We start from the raw sequence: 20,875 nt of genomic DNA, 5'->3' as shown, positions 1-20,875 counted from the left end.
AACATTGTCTATGTGATAATTTAAAAAGAGCAACTATTTTCAACTCTATTAATGAATAGCCTCATTAAAAAAATAACACACAAAACTTGAGCTCATATAGTGAAAGCTATTCTAAAATAATTTTAATGCTCTTACATTTTCCAATTTTATCTTTAAAATTTTCTTAATAATAAATTTGACTTTACTTGACATAGTGTTGTAGAAATTTACATTGTGGTTTTATATGGGTTTTCTAATTGATAACTTCAAATATGTCAGAAAGATAATTTCTATTATACACATGTACAAAATATAATCTATCTTAATAAAGCAAGTATATTTGGGCACTGATAGTAAATGCCTAAACTTGATCTACTGCATTGTTTTCTTAAATCCTTGGATGTAAAGAAATATGTATGCTATGTGATTACTGTTATTGTTCAACCATGTCTGTATGCAACCCTGTAAACTACAGCAAGCCACACTTCTGTCCTTCACTATCTCCTGAAGTTTGGTCAAACTCATGTCCATTGATTCAGTGATGCTATCTAACCATCTCATATTATGTTGCCTACTTCTCCACCTGCCCTCAATTTCACCAGCATCAGCGTCTTTTCTAATGAACTGGCTTTGAGTATCAGGTGGCTGAAGTATTGTAACTTCAGCTTCAGTATCAGTCCTTCCAGTGAATATTCAGGGTTGTTTTTTTTAGGATTGACTGGTTTGATCCCTTTGCTATCCAAGGATCTCTCAAGAGTCTTCTCTAGTATCCAGAGTCTGAAAGCATCCATTCCTTGGTGTTCAGCCTTCTTTATCATGCAACTCTCACATCTGTACATGACTACTGGAAAACATGGACTTTTGTTAGCAAAGTGATGCCTCTGCTTTTGTGTGTGTGTGCATGATGCCTCTGCTTTTTAAAACACTGTCTAGATTTGTTATAGCTTTCCTTCCAAGGTAAAAATCTTCTAACTTTATGGCTATAGTTACTGTTCACACTGGCTTTGGGGCCCAAGAAAATAAATTGTGTCACTGTTTCCAGGTTTTCCCTTGTATTTGCCATAACGTGATGGGAGTAGGTGCCATCACTAGTTGTTTGAATGTTGAATTTTAAGCCAACTTTTCACTCTCCTCTTTCACTGTAATCAAGAGGTTTGTTTGTTCCTTTTTACATTCTTCTGTTAGAGTGGTATCATTTGTTTAGCTGAGATTGTTGCTATTTCTCGTGTCAATCTTAATTCTAGTCTCTCATTAATCCAGCCCAGCATTTTGCATGATCTACTCTGCACAGAAGTTAAATAAACAGGGTGACAATATACAGCTTTGTTTTACACCTTTCCCAATTTTGAACTGGTCAGGTGTTCCATTTAAGGTTCTAACTGTTGCTTCTTGACCTACAAATAATTGGTCACTCAGAAGACAGGTAAGGTGGTCTGATATTCCCATCTATTTAAGAATTTCCCATAGTTTGCTGTGATCCATACAGTCAAAGACTTTCAAGCAGTCACTGAAGCAGAAATAGATGTTATTTCTGGAATTCCCTTGCTTTCTCTATGGTCCAACAATTGTTGGCAATTTTATGCTAAAAGAACAGCAAGTACAAAAATATATGCTAAACATCATTAATCATCAGGGAAATATAAATCAAAAGCACAGTGAAATATCACCTTACACCTATTAAGATGAATGTCATGAGAAAGAATAGGGATAGAAAGTGTTGATGTGGATATAGAGATAAGATAAAATGTTTTTTCTTATTAAATTTTGAGAAGATTTCAGGTAAAATGCCATTTGAGAGCTCAAGAGCTAGCATGATAACATGCCAAACTATGAAATTCTTCCTCTCTCTGGGAATCTTGGGTAAAAATTTATGATAAAATCTGCTTGCCAAGTCATATATTGATTAGATGGGAGATAGCTAGACAAATAGGGTCACTTTAGAACAACTGTCATGAAATTTGAGCTTTGGACACATTTTTGCTTAGTAGTATGGTTTTCCCTGGTGGCTTAGTGGTAAAGAATATGCCTGCAATGCAAGAGTCTCAGGAGACCTGGGTTTGATCCTTGGGCCAGGAAGATCCACTGAAGGAGGGCACTGACAACCACTCCAGCATTCTTTCTTGGAGAAACCCATGGACAGAGGAGCCTGGTGGGCTACAGTCCATGGGGTCTCAAAGAGTCAGACATGACTGAAGCGAGTTAGCATGGCATGACACATGCTGCCTGCCAATTACAACCTCCTTGATTCTCATCTCAGTTCTGGTTTACCTAGGTTGAACAAAAGGACAATTATGAATGTAAAAAGAGTGATAATCAGATGAACAATAGGAGAAATGGCATTAATCAGGACTGCTGATTTTAGTTTTAGTTAACAAAACTAAAATTGGGACATACAGTGGCAAGGTATCACAGTATTTCTTGCAGTTTACATTTTTAAAATGAGATAACTAGTTCACTGAAAGAACAAGCTTTCACAAACTATTTTGCATTCACTTTAGAGGAGTATGAATTTAAGAAATATTTGCTGAATAAATTGATGAATAAGTGAAAGAATGAATATTCTTAGTTTGTCTCTAAACCTTCTTTCCTTCAAAATTATCATATAAAAATATTTAAGGAAAATGAAAACATCTACAGAGACAGTAGAACACCACAATTATAATTCAAAAGATACTAGAGGAAAAATAGAAAATGCTTTATAATTTACACCTACATTAATTGTGAATGTTAACAGATTAGGTGTTCCATTTTTATTCACATAAATAAAAAATGACTTAAATTATTAATGATACTAAGATGAACTAAAAAAATAGAATACTGATTTTACCTAAGTATAACGTTTTGACAGAAACTGTAATAAAATTTCTAATAATTTCCATTTTCATGTTATATAAAAATGAAACTTTTAAAATAATGCCATAATACTTATTAATTCCCTTGGAATTAATTATGGAATTACTTTTGCTAATATGACTCTCATTAGTAACACATTTGTTATAATTTCACATATACTAAAACATTTGTTATCTTGAATGTTTAATTAATTGATGTAATTATGTAACTTTTGCCCCTTATCATCATAGAACAGAGTGAAAAGAGACATTATTGGTGGTCTCTATTCGCAACTGAATGCAGATTTTAAGGAAAATCATGCAATATGAGAAAAAAAACAAATCAATGGAGGTGAAAAATACAAATTATTTTCTATTTCTTCTAAAGGAAGAAATTTTTATGTTATTTATATAGTCATATTATTTAAGATAATTTTATTTTCTTGAGAATTAGCCAACCATACAGGACTGTATTGTTCTTTCCATATAGGAATATGCCAAAACAGAATTTTCTGAGATACAATGTAATTAAATATGAATGGGCTTCCCTGATAGCTCAGCTGGTAAATTATACATGTGCAATACAGAAAACTTGGGCTTGATCCCTGAGTTGAGAAGATCCTTTAAAGGAGGGGATAGCAACCCACTCCATGGGTTTGCAAAGAGTTGGACATGTATGAGTGACTAAGCACATAACAGTATATATATATACTGTTTCCATATATATATATATATATGGAAAATCTGTCTCAATCATTTCTATTTAAGTAATCAGCATGTGTATTATGTGTGCCTAGATTAAGTAGCAGGAATAACTATAGGATGGAAGAGCTTAAATTAGAAGGCAACAGTGTCAGGTCAATGTTGAAGTAGAAGTAAGATGAAGAAACAGAGATTTAAAAATTCACAATTAGTTCATGGTGAAGGGTAATCTGTGAGGCAATGAGCAAACTTGTTATAGTTAAAATAAAAAGTAAAAATTGAACATATAATTTTGACTTCTGAATTATTATTTTAAAAGTTTTAATTATAATTATTTAGCTTCAGAGTTGGAAAAACAGCCCACTTTTACAATGTTATTTTTAAATATAAATTTACTTATTTTAATTGGAGGTTAATTACTTTACAATATTGTATTGGTTTTGCCATACATCAACATGAATCCTCCACAAATTGCCAGTCCAGGTTCGATGTAGGAAACAGGATACTTGTGGCTGGTGCACTGGGATGACCCAGAGGGATGGTACGGGGAGGGAGGTGGGAGGGGGGTTCAGGATGGGGAACGCGTGTAATGTTATTTTTTAGTTGGGTATAAGTTACTGCTTATTTATAATTCATCTTCATTGATATGGAGAGGAAATGATAAGAGATGAGAGAATAATTTTACTCCAGAAAATAGATGATGAAAGACAAAACTGTATTTAAAAACTGTTCCTATTTTCCAAAGTGTAAAAGCTTTTGAATATTTGGAACAGTTAGTAACAAGTATCACCAATTTAGATGAAATTAACTTCATTTTCTTTTTGCATGATGACATTAGGTATATCATATTGTTTTCATAGAGCTTATTTGACTTTTTCAGTGCAGTCAAATTAATTCATTATGCTCATTTAAAAAGGAATGATTTAGGCTGAATATCCTGTGGAGGGAATATTCATAGCACTAGAATGGTCGAAGATTAATTAATTTTAATCTAAAGTCTGTCTCTAGAGATGAGGCATGGTCCCTGACCTGTTCTACTGATTTATCAGCTTCTTGAACAAGGACATAAATAGCTTACCTCTGTAATGTGAAGGATATGCAAAGGAGAAAGATAGTGAGAGAGAGAGGATGTATGAAGACTATTGAACCAAAAAAAATATTCCAGCTGTGGGGAATAGTGTGTGATGGAACTGCTTTTTTTTGTTGTTGTTGTTTTTTCCTCAGCTATTTTAAAAGATACCAAAGAAGTTATTTGGGTGTAAGTTCAAAGTACATTATCAGGGCATCAAATTGGCCACACTAAAATATATTGCAAAAGGAAAATTATTGATTTCAGGGGAAAAACAAAACTGCCATCAGATAATCTGTAAATATCTGTAAATGAGGATTTGAACACCAAAGTTTATTAAGAACATGATGAAATACAAGATATACGGAAGAGGTTAGGGAGATAGAAATGTAAAAAGTGAAATGACGATTGCTTTCAAATAGTTAAAATATAATATGAAGGAGGCCTACATTTATTTCATTCATTATAATAGGAATAATAGGAAACAATCATTGAAAATTAATGAGACACATTTCAAGCACAGCACAAGGATCAACTAGAGTTATTTCTGAGCAGGACAGATTTCCCCACGACATAAAAAATTCTCTGTGTGGAATCTTTTACAGACAACCTCAATGTTTATGTGCCAAAGATATCATACAGTAGATTCCTCCTTGGTAGGGCCATTTCTTGTCACATTTACCTTTGCTTAATTAGACACAAATAGATAGAAATTATGTAATAATATTTGATTCCTTAAGATTTTTAGAATGCAAATTTTTAGGGATGAAACATTTATGAGGAAGAAGAAGGAAGGAAGAGGAAGAGGAAAGGGAGAATACAAAGAACAAAGTTCATCTGTACCATTTTTTTCTAGGTTCCATATATATGCATTAATATACAGTATTTGTTTTTCTGACAGCCTATTTTCAGGTTAGGAATAGAGATACAGACATAGAGAATGGAGTTGTGACCATAGCATGGGAAGGAGAGGGTAGGATGAATTGGGAGAGTAACAATGACATATATCATAGGTAAAATAGACTGCTAGTGTGCAGCTGCTGTATAACACAGAGAGCTCATTTCAGGGATTCATGATGACCTAGAACCTGCAGAAACCATGCTTTCAGGAGACTTGTGTGCAGTTGATAACAGACCAGTTACATGCCTTATGTAAGGAGTCAGGAGGCTTATCTAAGGTTTGCTTCTTCACATTCTAGTAGTATGAGCTAATGGTAACAAGGTTTAGGGGGTCTTAGTATTCTGATATTAAGAAGAGGTAGCAAGAATACACGTAAAATTTCCTCATGACCCAGATAATCATAATGGTGTGATCACCTACCTAGAGCCAGACATCCTGGAATGAGTCAAGTGGACCTTAGGAAACATGACTGAAAACAAAGCTAGTGGAGGTGATGGAATTCCAGTTGAGCTATTTCAAATCCTAAAAGATGATGCTGTGAAAATGCTGCACTCAATATGCCAGTAAATCTGGAAAACTCATCAGTGGCCACAGGACTGGAAAAGGTCATTTTCATTCCAATCCCAAAGAAAGGCAATGCCAAAGAATGTTCAAAGTACCACACAATTGTACCCAACTTACATGCTATCAAAATGATGCTCAAAATTCTCCAAGCCAGGCTTCAACAGTACATGAAGTGTGAACTTCCAGATGTTCAAGCTGGTTTTAGAAAAGGCAGAAGAACCAGAGATCAAATTGCCAACATCCATTTGATCATCAAAAGAAGCAAGGGAGTTCCAGAAAAACATTTGCTTCTGCTTTATTGACTTTGCCAGTGTGTATCACAACAAATTGTAGAAAATTCTTAAAGAGATGGGAATACCAGATCACCTTACCTGCCTCCTGAGAAATCTGTATGCAGGTCAAGAAACAGCAGTTAGAACTGGACATGGAACAACAGACTGGTTCCAGATTGGGAAAGGAGTATTGGGAAAGGTTGTGTATGGTCACTGTTTATTTAACTTATATACATCTTGAGAAATAAACAGAGTGACAATACACAACCTTTCCCAATACTCCTTTCCCAATTTGGAACCAGTCAGTTGTTCTATATCCAGTTCTAACTGCTGTTTCTTGACCTGCATACAGATTTCTCAGGAGGAAGGTAAGGTGGTCTTGTATTCCCATCTCTTTAATAATTTTCTACAATTTATTGTGATACACACTAGCAAAGTCAATATAGCAGAAGCAAATGTTTTTCTGGAACTCTCTTGGTTTTTTAGATGATCAAATGGATATTGGCAATTTGATATCTTGAGAGGGGCTTCCCTGGTGGTGCAGAGGTTAAAGCATCTGCCTGCAATGTGGGAGACCTGGGTTCGATCCCTGGGTCAGGAAGATCCCCTGGAGAAGGAAATGGCAACCCACCCCAGTATTCTTGCCTGGAGAATCCCATGGAGGGAGGAGCTTGGTGGGCTACAGTCCACGGGTCACAAAGAGTTGGACACAACTGAGAGACTTCACTTACACTTTCACATATTGAGAAATGCCAGGCTGGATGAAGCACAAGCTGGAATCAAGATTGCCAAGAGAAGTATCAATAACCTCAGATATGCAGATGACACCACTCTTATGGCAGAAAGTGAAGAGGAACTAAAAAGCCTCTTGAGGAAAGTGAAAGAGGAGAGTGAAAAAGTTGGCTTAAAGCTCAGCATTCAGAAAATGAAGATCATGGCTTCTGATCCCATCACTTCATGGGAAATAGATGGGGAAACAGTGAAAACAGTGTCAGACTTTATTTTTTAGGGCTCCAAAATCACTGCGGATGGTGACTGCAGCCATGAAATTAAAAGACACTCCTTGGAAGAAAAGTTATAACCAACCTAGATAGCATATTCCAAAGGAGAGACATTACTTTGCCGACTAAGGTCCGTCTAATCAAGGCTGTATTTTTTCCAGTGGTCAAGTATGGATGTGAGAGTTGGACTGTGAAGAAGGCTGAGCACCGAAGAATTGATGCTTTTGAACTATGGTGTTGGAGAAGACTCTTGAGAATCCCTTGGACTGCAAGGAGATCCAACCAGTCCATTCTGAAGGAGATCAGCCCTGGGTTTTCTTTGGAAGGCATTATGCTAAAGCTGAATCTCCAGTACTTTGGCCACCTCATGCAAAGGGTTGACTCATTGGAAAAGACTCTGATGCTGGGAGGGATTGGGGGCAGGAGGAGAAGGGGACGACAGAGGATGAGATGGCTGGATGGCATCACTGACTCGATGGACGTGACTCTGAGTGAATTCCAGGTGTTGCTGATGGACAGGGAGGCCTGGTGTGCTGCGATTCATGGGGTTCCAAAGAGTCGGACACGACTGAGCGACAGAACTGAACTAATTGGTACCCTTTAGCTTAGTCAGCTTGGTACATATAATTAACCATCACAGTATATGTACTTGTTATACCTTATTGTTAGTAAGCAAATCAGCTTATGATCATCTCTCTTGAGATACCATTTCCATCCTCTGTTTCCATCCCCATTTCAGAATGTCTCTGATCCCCCTGTCTCTTACTCTATCATAGTCACCTCTTTGGAAAACACTTGTGTATAGGCTACAGCCTCTGCTCACACCTATACCATCAGCTTCTCATCTCCTCGCTCAATATTTATCTACCAACACAGTGGTCTAGGGTAATACATGAATTTCCCTGCTCATTCATATGCAATTTATAAGTGACAGGGAAGAAACATTAGAGATTTTTAAAAATTCTCAAATTATTGAGTAGCCCGGCTCTATAACATTGGCCATGTCATCCTTGTATTGCTTTTCCCTCCTTCCTTTCTTTGCACTCTGTTCCTATTCTGTCTAACTTCCCCCAACACAATCACATGTAGATGGTTTTTCTGGCCCCAGTCTCTAGGAAATCAGGGCTAAAACAGTTGTTTTTCATACCTAACAAATTCAGATGTATCACACTAACATGGTTCTAAGGAAATCCATTCTAGTATAATATTCATTCAACATTCTATTCATTCTACACTCTGATTAAAAATAATAATGGCTATTGCCTGAGATTTTTCACATTACTTCTTCATAGGAGCAATTAAAAATATTATATTTTCTCATTTTTCTTCAGATTGATTGAGGTATACTTCTCATAAAACATTATACTATTTTCAGGTGCACAGCATACAGATTCAGTGTTTGAATTATTTTGTGAAATGATCAAGTGGCACTTATTTATAATATACTCGATATGAGAAATAGGCTTTGGAATGTAGCATTCTACAAGTGACAAAAATAAGAGCAATGGTAATTTTTTAGTAACTTTGTAATATCTACAAAAGTATATTATTCCTGTTTACAATCTGTCAGAGAAATGCTGTAAAATTTAATTATGAATAAATGACACATTTTTCTCATTTTAGGAAAGCTACTTTTATAAAAATTATTAATTAGGAAAAGGTCACATATCTGCAGTTACTTTATTTACTTGTTTATGTATTTATATGTTTATTTAGTCATCAATTATTTATGATGTACCTTCTATTTGCCAGAAATAGTCTCAAATGCTATCAAATGTCTGGTGTGCAAAAGTAAAATTGTGATTTTCTTTAATATTATCATATGAATATGAAATACAGGCTAAAGTGCATTGCTTTGTGCATAAATGTAACTAATGCCTTCCCTCTCATGCTTCTTTGGCCACTGATTGACAAAAATATCTATACCAATATCTGATAGATGAATTCATAAATATATGAATGCCACTTGCTCAGTTGAATAATCCCAGGTTTACAAATCCCTGACCTCTGAAAGAATGTATAAATGCTTTAAAGAAGATTGGTTCAAGAAATTCTGCAGTACTTACACACTTTATTTAGTATTTATGTTTCCAGTAGTGAGTATATATGTTCCCACATATATACTTTGGTATAGTATGTGTCTATTCATTTGAATGATTATATTGAGAAACTACTATGATTTTGGCAGTTTTCAACACCAATTTTTTTTAAGCATTTATTTTACATTTTGAAATGCACATTTTGGCAAATTTTACAACATATGGATTGAATTTCTTTGTTTGGATTAGTGTTAAGTGTAAGGTCTACTGATTGAATTATTTAAATAATGTTCAGTGTAAGGCTTGTTGTTCATAAAATTAGGTTTTAATGATATCTTAAACAATTAGGGCTCAATTTTGATGTTCATCAATTAATAGAAGGTCAGGTTTCTTCCCTATCTTTGTTATTGCAAATAGTGCAGCTCTAAGCTTTGGGGTATATATCTTTTTGAATTAATGTTTTCCTTTTCTTTGGATATATATCCAAAAGTAGAACTGCTGATCATACAGTAGTTGTATTTTTAGCTTTTTAAGGAAATGTCATACAGTTTTTCACAGTGACTGCACCAATGTACATTCCCACCAGCAGTGTAAAAGGATTCTCTTTTCTCCATATCATCAGCAATATTTCTTATTATAGACCTTCTGGTTATACAATTTTGATAGTTGAGAGGTGATGTCACATTGTTGTTTTCATTTGCATTTCTCTGATTATTAGAGTTTTTGAGCATCTTTTTATGTGCTATTGACCATCTGCATACTTTGGAAAAACCTCTATTAGTATTTTCTATTCCTTTTTATTTGAGCTGTTTCATTTTTAATATTAAACTGTCTTAGTTGCTTATATACTTTGGATATTTATTATACATTTGCAAATATTTTCTCTCAGTAATTTTCATTTTCATTTTTTATGATCTCATTTGCTATGCAAAAGCTTTTACTTTTAACTCAGTTCAATTTCCTTATTTTTTACTCTTGTATACTTTACCTTAGGAGACAGATCCAAAAACCTATTGCTATAATTTATGTTATACAATGTTCTGCCTATTATTTCTTCTAGGAGTTTTGTGATTTCTGGACTTGCATTTAAGTATTAATCTTGAACTTTAATTTCAGTTTAATTTTTGTATGGTGTAAGAAAATGTTTTAAGTTCATTCTTTTATATGTAGCTATCAAATTTTCCCAGCACTCCTTTTTGAAGAGGCTGTCTTCTCCCCATTGCATAGCCTTGCCTTCTCTGTCATGGATTAATTGACACAAGAGCATGTGTTTATTTCCAAGCTCTCTATTCTGTTCCATTGATCTATGTGTCTGTTTTTCTACCAGTACCACACTGTTTTGATACTGTAGCTTTGTAGTTTATTCTGAAGTCAAGGGCATAGTATCTTCAGTTTTGTTCTTTTAAGATTTTCAAGATTTTGATCTTTTCAAGATTGCTTTGGTTTACCAGGTCTTGTATGGTTACATATAAGTTTATTGGTGTAGGCTTGTATTTTAAACTTCTCTCTTAGAACTGCTTTTTCTGTATCTCATAGATTTTGAAAATTTGTGTTTTTATTTTCATTTGTACTTCTCCATTGATCCTTTGTTTTTTTTTTTTTTTCCATTGAACAAGTTCTGTTTTCCCATTTTGTTTTATTTTCTGTTTTCATGAAATGAAGTGAAACACTTATCTTAGTCTTGAAGGTTTGCCATTTGTGGGACTATTTCTATACAGTCTGCATGTACCCAGTGACCTTACTGTGAGAGCTGTATCTGACAAGGACAGGAGTCATGTCTCCTCCCAAGGTGTGCTGGCAGCTATCAACTTGATAGGATATGGGTCTGGAGATGGAGTGGCTAGAGCCAGAGCTAGGTATGAGCCCGGCTTCTCCTCTGCTAAGTGGCCCTTAATGCCCTATGAGGAGTGAAGTCAGGCCCCAAGTTACTGGAGCAGAAGTCCTGAGCATGGGTTCCAAGCTGGTCTGCTCCGTTTAAGTGTGTCTGCTCAACTCTTTGAGCACTGGCATCTCTGTTCTAGCAGGGGGCAGTGCTGGAGCAGACATTGTGGGTCAGGACACATCCTGAGACAGTCCCAGCAAACAAGTTCCAAGTTGGTCCAGATCTGCGCACCTCCCCCGCACCCCCCATCCCCAAAACTACCAGTAATGACTGTCCTTGCCCTGTTTGGTTCCCATTCAAGGCCCAAGTTGAGTCAATTCACCTACAACAGTGTACTCTTAGCCATGACAGTCTTTGTCCCAGTGTGGAGCTTTACAGTAGAGTAAGAGAAACCCAAGTGAACACTGAGTTCAGCCTCTGGCACACACTGGGATGATCATGGGAATCTGGCCAGAGTCTTGGGTAGTTTTAATCTACTCCTTCACCTTGTTCTTAGAGAAAGCAAGCATGTATGTGCTCTTCCTGAGCAGAGTCTATATTTCTTTCAGGGATGCTTAGTTCCACTGGCTTTCTCATCAGCTTGAGGGACTCCTCCAGTATCAGAGCCCAGGCCTAGGGCACCCATCATGTGGTCCAACCAGCTACTTACCCTTGGAAGATCTCTAAGCCTGTGTAATTCCTCTTTACTTTCGAGGGGCACAGGCTGAGTCCTTCTGTGCCTTCTCTTTCTTTCCAGATAAAATGTGTGAATCTTACTTACAGTCTTAGCTGCATGAGTCTTTCTGCCAGTCTCCCGTTTGTTTTCAGTGAGAAATATACCACTTCTAGAAATGTTTTTCGTGTGTTCATGGCGGGTGGTGAGCTTTACATCCACCTTCTCTCCCATCTTGTTCTCCTCTCTATGCTATATTTATTTTGGCACAATAAAAAATTAAGCTCAGCATTTATATTAAAATAATATCAGATGAGCAATAATGTAAGATTTGAATGTGGAATTTTTAAAAAAATCACCTTGGAGGTTTTCCTAATGGAAATGAATACAAATATCTTTTATTATTTAATTATCTAAGAAAGATAAAGTTGTAAGCAGATTTTAAAATACTAATTAACATGATTTTACTTACTGTTATCTGTATTTAAACTGCAATGTTTCAGTTCAGTTCAATTCAGTCACTCAGTTGTGTCTGACTCTTTGCAACCCCATGAATTGCAGCATGCCAGGCCTCCCTGTCCATCACCATCCCCCGGAGTTCACACAAACTCATGTCCATTGAGTTGGTGATGCCATCCAGCCACCTCATCCTCTGTCGTCCCCTTCTCCTGCCCCCAATCCCGCCCAGCATCAGAGATTTTTCCAATGAGTCAACTCTTCACATGAGGTGGCCAAAGTATTGAAGTTTCAGTTTTGTCATCATCCCTTCCAAAAAACACTCAGGGCTGATCTCTTTAGAATGGACTGGTTGGATATCCTTGAAGTCCCAAGGACTCTCAAGAATCTTCTCCAACACCACAGTTCAAAAGCATCAAATCTTCAGCACTCAGCTTTCTTCACAATCCAACTCTCACATCCATACATGACTACTGGAAAAATCATAGCCTTGACTAGATGGACTTTTGTTGGCAAAGTAATGTCTCTGCTTTTGAATATGCTATTTAAGTTGGTCATAACTTTCCTTCCAAGGAGTAAGCATCTTTTATTTTCATCGCTGCAATGCTTACTTATTGTTATTTATAAACTGGATAAGCAAATCTTTTAAAATATACTAAAGTACTATAAGACACTATGATTAACAAAAATGTTTTGTCTAGAACACTAAGTCCATTAAATAGGGTGTAAAATTGTGAATCATATTTACATAGCATGAAATCAATTTTTATTTCTCAGTTTTCCTGTAAGTCAATTTGTATAGCATTTATCCTTAAATGAATTCTTTTTTTTTTCCTCCTCAGAATAATTGCACAACATATTTTGATATTTTGTTTTCTTAAAATTTCTCTTTTCCTTGAATTTATAGAAATAGAAAGTCTATATGTATTTAAGTTATCTCCATTTATATTATAGCTTTAGAGAATATCTGAATTTGGAGAGATTTTTGCTTGAAAAGAGGGTACACGAGTTGAGAAGAGGAAATTATAACTTTAGTTATCTATAGTTCAGAAAGGTTAAGTCATCAATTAGAAGATTGGTACCCTAGACACTCATAAAAGTCAGCAAGTTTCTATACTGACTCACTGGTATGACACTAGTTTGCCACTGATTCATACGTGCATGTGCATGCTCAGTTGTTTGGTAGTGTCTGACTCTTTGCGACCCCATGGACTGTGACCCACCAGGCTCCCCTCTCCATGGAATTTTCCCAGACAAAATGCTGAAGTGGGTTGCCATTTCCTCCTTCAGGGCATATGCCTGACCCAGGAGTCAAATCCACATATCCTGAGTCTCCGGCTTTGGCAGGCAGATTCTTTACCACTGAGCCACCTAGAAAGTCCCACCATCGTTTCATATTCAGGTTTAAATCATGAGTTTTCACAGTAGCATATGATTTCATAGATCTAATTTAAAATGAGGATATATGCTTAAGTATTTTCAACAAAAATTTTCATGGTATATTTTATTTAAAATTTTGGTAAATATAAATGTTAAGAATATTGCGTTACTTACCTTAAATGACTTCCCTGGTGGCTCAGATGATAAAGCATCTGTCTACAATGTGGGAGACCCGGGTTTGATCCCTGGGTCGGAAGATCCCCTGGAGAAGGAAATGGCAATCCACTCCAGTATTATTGCCTGGAAAATCCCATGGACAGAGGAGCTTGGTAGGCTACAGTCCATGGGGTCTCAAAGAGTTGGACATGACTGACCGACTGCACTCACTCACTCACTACCTTAAATAGTGTTAATTGTCCAGCCAGTTGGCAAGCTTATTGTATTGGAAAATGAAGTTGTAAATGAGACTAATTATCTTTGTTATTGAAGAACATTTGTTACTATGCTTCTTCAAAAAGAAATGCAGATTTAGCACAGATTACCCATTTTACCCTTTTCTATTCAAGAAGACCATTTGTGGAAACAATTGCTTCTTTGCTTTCTTTCAGGCTAACAAGATTTACATTTTTCAATGTGCCATTGCTGTCTACAAGTTGATTTTGTTATATAGGTTGTTCTGAAAATGTATGCTGAAGAAAAGTTGACATTTAACCAAAAGCCCTTTCTTTGTAGAGTTTAGCTTCACTACCAAGCCTGTTGTACAAGGTGCTAGTGATTTTTGAAAAGATTATATCGATTCTGGAGCAGTAGGTTTGCTACTCTCGGGAAACAGTTTTCAAGTAGGGTTTTGCAATCAGGCATACTTCCTATTGTTCTGAATATTCAGTCAATAATTGTAGTTTTTGAATGCGTGTGTGCTGTGCTGAGTCATGTCTGACTCTTTGTGACCCCTGTACTGTAGCGCACCCAGGTTCCTCTGTCCATGTGTCGGGGGAGTGTGTAATTTCCTCAGTTCTGCTGCATCACAACAAAAATTTGAAGCGACAGATGGACCAGTGTTACAGTCCTCAGATTGACCAGTGTTAAAGCTGTTGGACTGGCCACTGTTAGGGCTCCGTGTTACAGCTCAGTTTCATTTAGAAAGTAAAGGAAAATACATCCTTGAGGTGTGAGGGAATGCCGACCCAAAAGACGCAAAGAGAAGAGAGGCCACAACCCAATTTTGGCTCCTCTTTTTATATTTTCTTCTCCTCCCCCTGGGCCTATGTAAATTGGGCTAGCCAGGAGTGCTGTTTTTTTCACCTGAGATCCTCACTCCAGTCCTCAAACCTTCCTTTGTTCTATTTTCATAGGATTTTCCCTTCTTTGTCTTTTAGCCACCACCATTTTGGACTCTTTTTTCCTAATGTAACTACCTAACATTCTCTCCTCAAGAGATAAGAAGCCCAATTATTTGGGAATAGGGGTGCCGAGATCTCTCTGGCTGCTTTCTGTTGAACTGGGATGGAAAGGGGTATTGGGCCTCCCCTTTTGCTAGGCTCAAGCCTCAGAGTCCTTAAAGTGGTATACATCTAAGGGTGAGTGATATTTTCTGTGGTTGGCTGTAGTTTTATATATCCTTGTTGAACTGGCACTGTATGTTGTAGCTTGTTGACCTGGACAGAGACAAAACAGGTTAGATACTTGGTAATACATGGAACAATCATAAACAACATCAATTTGGCGATGAAAGAGACTAGTAGGGGCATTAGCCAACTACAAATTTCCCATCACCAGGAGGATCCTCCAAAGAGAGATTGTAGCCACCCCAAGAACTCTCCAGCTCGTTCTTTGAGATCCTGTAGGGTCTGAATGATTTTCTTGAGGACTGCAAGACTTTCTTTAACTTAGCTGGAGGTATTTACCCAGAAACAACACGTCTCATTCAAGATGGCTCAAGTACCTCCTTGTTCAGGCATCATGAGATCTATCTGCTGTCTGTTTTGAAGTACACCCCTGCAAAGCTATTTTGGCTCTTGAGAGCTGTCCTGAGAAATCTTATCTCCAGAAACTTAATTTTGGGTGTGTTCATTAGATGGCACTCATTTTTAGTTTTGAATAGGTATCTGAGATCTCCCAGGGACTCACAGGTGTACTGAATGTCCTCCTCTGTTTTCTTGTATGGCTTGACTCGTGAGTAGTGAATCCAAGAGTCATGTCCTGGTACCTTGACTGCTGTAGGGGTAGAAAGTATTACAGGATAGGGGCCCTTACAGGTGGCTTGAGTTGAGCCCTTGGGGACCCATCTTTCCAGGCTTTAATTAGGACGAGTTCCTGGAGCATAGAGTGATGGTTCTTTAGGCTTTTTTGGATTCTGGTTGACACACAATAAGCATGTATCCTTTTGGAATTGCCCAATGGCCATGGTATAAGACCAGAGTGTCTGAGCCTCTGGATCTAGGAAGAGGTCATTGACATAAAAAAAGGTCTCCCATATAGCATCTCATAAGGACTAAGACCAACCTTTTCCTTAGAGGCAATTGGGTGTGGAGGAGAGTTATTGGCAAAGCCTCCTTCCATCCCAGGGAGATCTCCTGGGTTATCTTTTTTATTGCTGATTTTAAGAATTGGTTAGCTCTTTCAACTTTTCCTGAAGACTGAGGCCTCCCAGCACAATGGAGATAATAAGTAATGCCCAGTGCTTTAGAGACCCTTTGGGTAACCCTAGAAGTAAATGATGTCCCATTGTCACTTTATAATGACCTGGATAGACCAAATCTTGGAATGATTTCATGGAGCAGTTTTTATACCACCTTGTCAGCCTTCTTAGTCCGGGTGGGAAAGTCTTAAATCCATTCTGTGAATGTATCTATCATGACGAATAGGTATTTATATCCTTGAGAAACTGGCATCTGGCTGAAGTCCATCTGCCAGTCCTCTCCTGGGTAGATCCCTAGTTCCTGGACAGGCTGGGCCGGCTGGGCCAGCTGGGGTCTTTGAGCCCCTTAGTGAAGCTGGTCAGTCATGTCTGACTCTTTGCAACCTGATGGACTGTAGACTACCAGACTTCTCTGTCCATGGAATTTTCCAGGCAAGAATACTGAAGTGGGTTGCCATTTCCTTCTCCAGGAGATCTTCCCGACCCAGGGATTGAACCCAGGTCTCCTGCATTGTTAGACAATTGCTTTACCATCTGAGCCACCAGGGAAGTCCTTGGGGGTTGTTTAATTGGCAAGTGGGACAAGAGAAGAACTCTTGCCTTATAGTTGTTTGGAGACCTGTTCCTCTGAAGGATCTTTCTAGTAATCTTTGGAGGGCCTTCTCCCCTAAATGAGTGGTAGCATGTAAGGAGTTAACCAACTTCCATTGGAGGTTCCCAGGCAAAAAAAGGAGCCCCTCCCTTTGGAACCACCCCATATGATCTTCTTGAAAGCCTTCGCTCTTAGCTTTAAGAGTTTCACCTTCAGTATGTGAAGGAGTTTCTGGTAAATTAGTCTGTAGACCTAAGGTGGCAACCCCTATCATGTCACTGTTCTGTATTGCTGCTCTCTTAGCTGCCTGATTGACTGCCTGGTTCCCTCGTGCAACTTCCATGCTCCCTTTTTGGTGTCCTTTACAGTGGGAAGCTGAAACCTCAGAGGGGAGAAGGACTGCCTCCAAGAGCCTAAGAATTTGATTACCATATTCGATTGGGGACCCTTGGGTGGTCAAGTGGCCCCTTTCTTTCCAAATAGCAGCATGTGCATGTAGCACCAGAAGGGCACATTTGGTGTCAGTGTAAATGGCTTCTCTTTTTCCTTTTCTCAGCTCTAAAGCTCGAGTCAGGCGTATGAGATCTGTTCAGTTCAATTCAGTTCAGTCGCTCAGTCGTGTCTGACTCTTTGTGACCCCATGAATCGCAGCACGCCAAGCCTCCCTGTCCATCATCAACTCCCAGAGTTCACTCAGACACATGTCCATCGAGTCTGTGATGCCATCCAGCCAACTCATCTTCTGTCATCCCTTTCTCATCCTGCCCCCAATCCCTCCCAGCATCAGAGTCTTTTCCAATGAGTCAACTCTTCGCATGAGATGGCCAAAGTACTGGAGTTTCAGCTTTAGCATCATTCCTTCCAAAGAAATTCCAGGCCTGATCTCCTTCAGAATGGACTGGTTGGATCTCCTTGCAGTCCAAGGAACTCTCAAGAGTCTTCTCCAGCACCACAGAGATCTGTCAATTGGGCCTAAGTACCTGGTGGCAAAAGTTTAGCTTTTGTGGCCTCAAAATTGGAGACTATTGCATACCCAGCTCTTCTTTGTCCATCCATGACAAAGCTGCTTCCATCAGTGTACCAGATTTCCTCAGGACTGCTCAGAGGATCTTCTGATAATCCCTCTCAGGGTTTTGTCCATTGGTCCAAGGTTTCTAGGCAAGAGTGAATGGGGAAAGAACCCTTGGGGGTAGGCAAGAGGGTGGCTGGTTTAAGAACCTCATAAGGAGATATAGTCAGACCTGGATTTTCCATCAACACTACTTGATATATGAGGATCCTTTGATCAGACCATAAATGACCAGATCCATAAATGGCCTTTCCCATTCAGGAGTTGTTTCACTTGGTGGCTGGTAAAAATAGCTTGCCCTTAAGATAGAGTTTTGGAGAAGGAAATGGCAACCCACTCCAGTGTTCTTGCTTGGAGAATCCCAGGGACAGCGGAGCCTGGTGGGCTGCCATCTATGGGGTCGCACAGAGTCAGACACGACTGAAGCGACTTAGTAGTAGTAGTAGTTAGAAAGACCTTTAAAGTATCTTCCATCAGGACTGCAATAGCTACAATATTTCAAAAGCAGGAAAGACCTCTTCCCAATAAGGGAGTAGAACACTCAGGGACCACCAGAAACTTGGGAAAATATGTGTCTATCCCAGAAACAAAGAAGTGCTTGGGTGAATATTTTGTAATTGTTTCCTGTAGCACCCAAAATGGTACAAGCTGGGGAGGAGAAGCCTCTGGAGTAGGAAGTCAGGACAGATTAGGTAGCCACTGGGCGAACCAAGAACTTCTCAGACCTACCAGCCACATTCAGTTGCACCCTTGGCTCCAGCCCCATGATGGTTACCTGTGACAGGTGGGCTGGCTGGAGCGGGCTGCTTCAGTCCTGTTGAATCATCATGAGGGAAGGCTTGGCACTTTACCTTGAGGCTCCTGGGTTCCAAGGGCAGAGTGCCACCCAATGTCCCAATTGATGGCATTTTTAGCAAACCATTTTAGAAGACTTTTCAGTTTGGACACTCTTTGGCCCAGTGCCTCCCCTATCTACAGATTAGGCGTTTGCTTTGACCTTTACAGACTTTAAAGTATTTGCCATAGGGCTTCCCTGGAGGGTGGCCAGCATCTGGGCATGCTTTATCTCTTTCTTTTTCTCCCTTTCCTGGGCCACGGCCTTCCTCTCCTGTTTTCTGTTATAAAACGTATTGGTGGCTGTCTGAACCATCTCATTTAAAGAGGCAGCAGGGTCCTGCTGCTGTAGCTGTTGTAACTATCCTGATGTCTGATGCACTTGGGACAGGAATCTGTCCTTTAAAATCACCTGTCCCTCATAAGAGTCTAAGTCCAGATTGGTAAACTTTCAGCCTTTCCAGAAAGGCAATGGGGTTACTTTCCAGAAAGGTAATGGTGTTACTTTCCAGAATGGCAATGGTGTTCCTTTCCAGAAAGGCAATGGGGTTCTCATTGGGCTCCTCAGTTATTGCTGAGATGGGGCACAGTCCCACAAGTAATAGGCTTCCTTCTAGTTCCATGGGTGGACTTCCTTAGGGGTGAGTCTTTCTGAAGCTTATCCTACTCAGTGCTGTTGCAACCAGAGAGCCAGGCGTCCACGGGTCAGGGTGCAGATCATCAGGCAGGCTGAGGCATGACAGCCTCTTGGAGATTGAATCCCAAGGCAGGTCGAGGCATGTCAGCCTCCCAAGAATTGGGTCCCTGGGCAGGCCAAGGCATATCGACCTCCTGGGACCCCAGGACTGGTGGATCCCTGAGAAGGTTGAAGTGTGACAACCTCCCGGGGACCAGATCCCTAGGCAGGTCAAATTCCCAGGATCCCGGGCTGATGGATCCCTGAGCAGACTGAGCCATGACCACCTCCTGGGGAGCAGATCCCTAGGCAGGTTGAGACATGTTGACCTCCTAGGACTCCTGGTCTGGAGTTAGGCATTCCCAAGATATCCAGCACAATCAGTGTTGGGTAGGATTAAGGGGTTTTAATTTTAACATATTGCGAGTTTGTTCACCACAGGTGGGAATAGATATCATGATGTAAAGCAATCAAAGGCTATGCCCTGAGACTGGGAACCTGGTAAAACAGCAGTAATCCTTATCCTCTTACTGCTCTAAGGGAATGTATGTCACTGGAGCTAAAAGCCTCTTGATGAAAGTAAAAGGGGAGAGTGAAAAAGTTGGCTTAAAGCTCAACATTCAGAAAATGAAGATCATGGCATCCGGTCCCATCACTTCATGGGAAATAGATGGGGAAACAGTGGAAACAGTGTCAGACTTTATTTTTTGGGGCTCCCAAATCACTGCAGATGGTGACTGCAGCCATGAAATTAAAAGACGCTTACTCCTTGGAAGAAAAGTTATGACCAACCTAGAGAGCACATTCAAAAGCAGAGATGTTACTTTGCTGACTAAGGTCCGTCTAGTCAAGGCTATGGTTTTTCCTGTGGTCATGTATGGATGTGAGAGTTGGACTGTGAAGAAGGCTGCATGCCGAAGAATTGATGCTTTTGAACTGTGGTGTTGGAGAAGACTCTTGAAAGTCCCTTGAACTGCAAGGAGATCCAACCAGTCCATTCTGAAGATCAACCCTAGGATTTCTTTGGAAGGAATGATGCTAAAGCTGAATCTCCAGTACTTTGGCCACCTCATATGAAGAGTTGATTCATTGGAAAAGACTGTGATGCTGGGAGGGATTGGGGGCAGGAGGAGAAGGGGACAACAGAGGATGAGATGGCTGAATGGCATCACAGACTCGATGGACGTGCGTCTGAGTGAACTCCGGGAGATGGTGATGGACGGGGAGGCCTGGCGTGCTGTGATTCATGGGGTCGCAAAGAGTCGGACACGACTGAGCAACTGAACTGAACTGATTTCCTCTCCTAGTCCTCCATAAGGGCATTTAGGGTGTTTCCAA

At 39.2% G+C, this 20,875-nt stretch overlaps 1 pseudogene; it reads right to left on the bottom strand.

The window, feature by feature from the left end:
- LOC138089322 (cytochrome b-like) overlaps positions 1 to 12,126 on the bottom strand; it is an 80,461-nt pseudogene extending 68,335 nt beyond the window's left edge.
- Between the last annotated feature and the right edge of the window lie 8,749 nt (positions 12,127 to 20,875).

This window comes from Capricornis sumatraensis, chromosome 12 (assembly GCF_032405125.1).
Source record: "Capricornis sumatraensis isolate serow.1 chromosome 12, serow.2, whole genome shotgun sequence".
NCBI lineage: Eukaryota > Metazoa > Chordata > Mammalia > Artiodactyla > Bovidae > Capricornis > Capricornis sumatraensis.
The sequence above is the reverse complement of the archived record's forward strand: the minus strand, read 5'-3'. Positions and strand labels throughout refer to the sequence as shown.